The sequence below is a fragment of the Pinus tabuliformis genome, chromosome 9, assembly GCF_031772625.1.
Source record: "Pinus tabuliformis cultivar Carrire ecotype Pingquan chromosome 9, CPIR1, whole genome shotgun sequence".
NCBI classification, from domain to species: Eukaryota; Viridiplantae; Streptophyta; class Pinopsida; order Pinales; family Pinaceae; genus Pinus; species Pinus tabuliformis.
The window spans coordinates 363893746-363897816 of record NC_142307.1 but is presented as its reverse complement, the minus strand read 5'-3'; the positions used below and the strand labels follow the sequence as shown (position 1 = coordinate 363897816).

Sequence of the window (4071 nt, the reverse complement as noted above, 5' to 3'; positions counted from 1 at the left end):
GCAAAAATAAATTTAGTAATAAATCTTTTTTTAAATTTTGTATTAAAAAAATGTTTTTATTTCAACCCATATAATCCTTTATAAAACTTAATATATTTGGAACTGACATGCTCTATGTTAATATAATTTGCAACACTAAAAAGAATTTTTTATGAACACTATTTAGTTTTAATATAAATAAAAATTTAAATAAAATGTTGATATAATTTTATAGAAAACTTATAATTCCTTTTGAAAATTGAGTATAGTAAATTCAAGCATAAAAATAATAATAATTTTTTTTATAAATTTTAAATTTGTGTTCTTAATATTTTTTAGTAACTAACTAAATCGGTTAATATATTAAATTTAGATTATTAATTAAATTATATTTAAATAATAAACCATTATTCATATTCCTCTTATTCAATTAAATTCCTACATTTAACTTCTTGTTTCAAAAAAAACAACTAAAACTTTATAATAACTTTAACTCTTATTGTCTAAATAATATTTGGGAAACAAAACACAACTTAAGACATGTTTAACAATTTACCAAAGATTGAGTAAAAGGATCACAACTTAAGACCTATTTAACGATTTACTGATAAATTGGTCTCCACTTGAACATTTTACATGCACAAAAACCGCCCTCCTAGAAGAAAAGCCTCTCCCCTTTCTTTGAAGTAAATTTGACACCACCCGCGTCTAAATCGGATACTAGTGGAGGCCACCATTAGGTGACGTAGCTAATGAGCAAAAGCATGAGACCGCGGCTACGATATGTGATGGATGCCCTATGATCGAGCCCGCTGCCAATTTTGGTCTGCAATGGCGTAAAGTCGATGGTAACTGTGATCGAGAGGAAACTGAAAGGGTGTCCGTGGCACGATAGAAATTAAAGAAATACCTTTCGAGTGAAAGAGGAGTCAGGAGTGTCGGAAATAAGTAGAAGGGCGATGACCCCACATGCACATTGCCCCACTCGAAAACCCTAACCCTAACCCGCTTTTGAAAGCTACTCTCATACATAAACACTGCCTTTCAAAAACCGCTATACATTGTGGTTTTCTCGTGCACGCACAGCTCAGTAGACACGCTGGTTTTGTCCCTTCGGTTCAGTCCTGTTTCTTCTTTTCTGCTTCCGAGAAGGATCAGAGTCGACAGGGAAGGTCTTCCGCACCAGCTTTACGCTATGCAAGAATCGAATCCCTAGCCAATAGTATTGGGCTGGCTGATCGGATTCGGCTATAGGACTGGCGAGGCTTTGTTGGGGGCAGCCAAAAGTTTGAAATTGTATGTAAAGATCGGGGAAAGATTCAGAGAATTCAGTGTAGTGAATTCAAGGACGAAGTCCTGGCAACCCGATGGTCGGCGGGAAATCGGGCGATGGCAGGAATCGAAACAGGGGCCTATTTAGGGCCCGGGCCTGGGCATGTTTCTCGTCCCGTGCGCGGAAGTGGCCATGTTTATGGGCTCGAAACGAGGGACTTTCTTGTTTCTGAAGACGAGATCAGCGGCGGCAGCGAATTGAAGAAACGAAAGCGGGACAGCAACAACGATCACAACAGCGATGCTGAGGGCAAGTCTCACCAGGGCGATATGGTGGAGGCAGAAACGAGCCGGAGGTCTCGGGGCAGGCCGTCGGGGTCCAAGAACAAGCCCAAGCCCCCGACGATTGTCCACCAGGAGAGCGGAAATGCTCTGAGAGCTCACGTACTGCAGATCAGTGACGGTTGCAACGTAGCGGAGAGCTTGGCGATGTTCGCCCGCAGGCGGCACCGGGGACTCTCCATTCTCAGCGGAACAGGGACGGTGAATAACGTTACCCTGCGGCAACCGGCCACGGCTAGCGCATTCGTGACCTTGCACGGACGGTTCGAGATCTTATCCCTTTCTGGGGCGTTTCTGCCGACGACCGAACTTTCCGGGGCTACAGGCCTCAGAATTTATCTCGCCAGTGGACAGGGACAAGTGGTGGGAGGGAGCGTCGTGGGCGCCCTGGTAGCCTCCGGCCCTATTGTGGTTATGGCTGCCACATACCATGTAGCCCCTTACGATCGATTGCCCCTAGAGGACGACGAGGAGCAGACCCCTATGCAGCTCCACCCTCCCGGAGGACTTTCCCAATCATTCACTCTGGCGGCACTGCAGCAGCAACAACATATACCTGTTCCATCAAGCATGCCCGCTTTCAACATTCCCCCAAATGACATCTACGCCTCGGCACAGCATCCCTGACCGCTATAATGATAAAAGATATCCTCCTGCTCGTCCTTTTGACAGGTTCACTTAATAGATAAACTCATTCATAATTTTGTGTACGAATTATATTAGTTAGGGTTTCATGTCTACAAATTATGCTCAGACTTGTATATATTGTTCTATTCTGTTCAAGGCAAGTTATACCTTATTTGGGTTATACATTTGGTTCTGATAATCTTTGTTCCGTTTCAGCTAGGAGAAGTAAAACAATGGAGCGTTTCAGGTTTAATGCAGCCCACTTCTTTTGTTTTGCCAGTTTATTTGTGTTGTACAATTTTCTTCTCTGAACGAGTTCTCCCATTCGGCCCAAAACGAGCTTGTTTAGGTTACTTCTCAATTTGTGTTTTATTTTGTTCTAAGCCACCGAATTCGGAGTCTCTCAGGTGCCCTTTGCATGTCTTGATGCCCTTGCTAAAACCTTGACTATACTATCGCAGCTTCCTCTAACAAATTCCAGGGCATGAGACCTGATGGTTATTGAAAGATTATCAACACATGAGAACTATCTTTCTATCCGAGGTGCGGTTTGAGGCCTCTTAACTTTCAGAAACAATATTTCATACGCTGCAAATGTTTTCAGCAACCTCATGGACGAATTGAGGTGAGCGGCAGTAAGCTTCTTATGCATTTCGTCACTTCAATGTCCGTGTAAGGAAACCATGCGACAAGACAGCAGAAAATTCGATCCAACGACAATCCATGCCTGCAAATTAGGATGAAATATATTTCAGTGGTTCTTTGTTTGTCAATATGTTTTGAGCAACTTCATGGTGGCAAAACATTTTAGATGTACTATATTTGGTTTTGATGGACTCATTTTTTCGAAGGAAAACGAGGAAGGACCCACCCTTCAAAGTGTTCAGTCACCAGGTATTTAATGGTTTCACGGCTGATTTTTGGTGCTGGAATACTTTTAGGGATTTGGAAATCCTATTCACTAATGAAATCCACCGTGGCTAATAAAATCTTTAGGCTGTCTGGGTTAGTAGAAGACCATCTTATATTATAATTATATCATAGGTATTTATGTGAGAGAGTTTGAAACGTGAAAACGAAATTAATATATTTATTAGTGTTCATGAATTAAACGGTAGTTTGAATATATTGAAATCATATAGATGTTTATAGGTTTAGTTTTAAGTTCGGTTTGTCCATATTTATTGAGACGATGTTGTCTTTTTTTATCTTTCAAACTTTATAAAAATTGAGAAGTTTTTTTTCTTTATTACAAGTTTCAACATATTTCCATTCATATCAATTTGTTAATTTGCTGTGTTTTCTTGAAATGTTTGTTTTGACATAAAAATTGTTTTTGAAGATAGTGTAATGTGCAAATCAGGGAGATAAAAAAGTTTTCTAAACATAGACGTCATGTAAATTGGCATGTAAGTTGAGCTGAATTACTCACAAAAATATTATTATCCACATAGACAATCACCACTAACAATTTTCCATCATTAGTTTTCACATACAAATAATATTAGATGCACCTCTTTTAACAACAAAATTGAGCAAATAACTATCCAACTTGGAATACCAAGCTGTTGGGGCTTGTTTGAGACCATACAAGGTCTTTTTCAAATTGCAAACATAATCAGCTTGATCTCATGTTTGAAAACCCTTAGGTTCATCGATGTAGACTTCTTGCATATTTCCATTAAGAAGGCAGATTTTAACATCCATTTGAATTATCTTAAATTTCTTGAATCTAGCAAAAGCCAAAAACATGTGATTTTCTTCCAACCGAGCAATGGAAAAAGAGGTCTCATCAAAATCTAAGCTTTCAATTTGTGCACAATAATTGCAAACTAACTTTTCTTTATTTCA

General features: G+C 39.4%; 1 pseudogene across 1 annotated transcript; it reads left to right on the top strand.

The window, feature by feature from the left end:
- Nucleotides 1-1027: 1027 nt before the first annotated feature.
- LOC149148717 (AT-hook motif nuclear-localized protein 16 pseudogene) lies at nucleotides 1028-3274 on the top strand (annotated as a pseudogene). The gene is made up of 2 exons (XR_016262758.1): nucleotides 1028-2265; nucleotides 2437-3274. The product of XR_016262758.1 is annotated as an AT-hook motif nuclear-localized protein 16 pseudogene (transcript).
- Nucleotides 3275-4071: the final 797 nt, after the last annotated feature.